This window comes from Crocuta crocuta, unplaced genomic scaffold (genome assembly GCF_008692635.1).
Source record: "Crocuta crocuta isolate KB4526 unplaced genomic scaffold, BGI_CrCroc_1.0 scaffold131, whole genome shotgun sequence".
In the NCBI taxonomy this organism is placed as follows: domain Eukaryota; kingdom Metazoa; phylum Chordata; class Mammalia; order Carnivora; family Hyaenidae; genus Crocuta; species Crocuta crocuta.
In genome coordinates, this window is record NW_027528977.1 from 10789920 (window position 1) to 10790320 (window position 401).

Genomic DNA, 401 nt, shown 5'->3' on the forward strand with positions numbered 1-401 from the left:
CCAAAGGTCGGCAGGCCGGGCAGGGCTGGAATGTGTCATTACTTTGGCTGGCTGGGGACAATGGTCCTCCTGGCAGTGGGGTGCATGAAGGAATGTATGGGGGTTACCACACTAGCATAGACCTTAGGCTTCTGGAAGGGGAGCTTGGTGCCTCTGGCACTGGGTTCAACGCCCCCTGCTGGGGAAGCTGTCTTCCCTTTTCGAAGCAACTGAGAAGTGAGGTGGGGGCTGAATACCCTGGGATGAAGAGGGTGTGAGGGAGTGCTGAGAGGGAGGAGTCCCTGGCCAGGGAAGGGGGCAGAGGTCAACTGAGGCTTTCCCCTTCAGAACTGAGACTTAACTGAATGAAAAGAAAGAACCAAAAAAAAAAAAAAAAAAAAAAAAAAAAGGGAGGGGGAAAA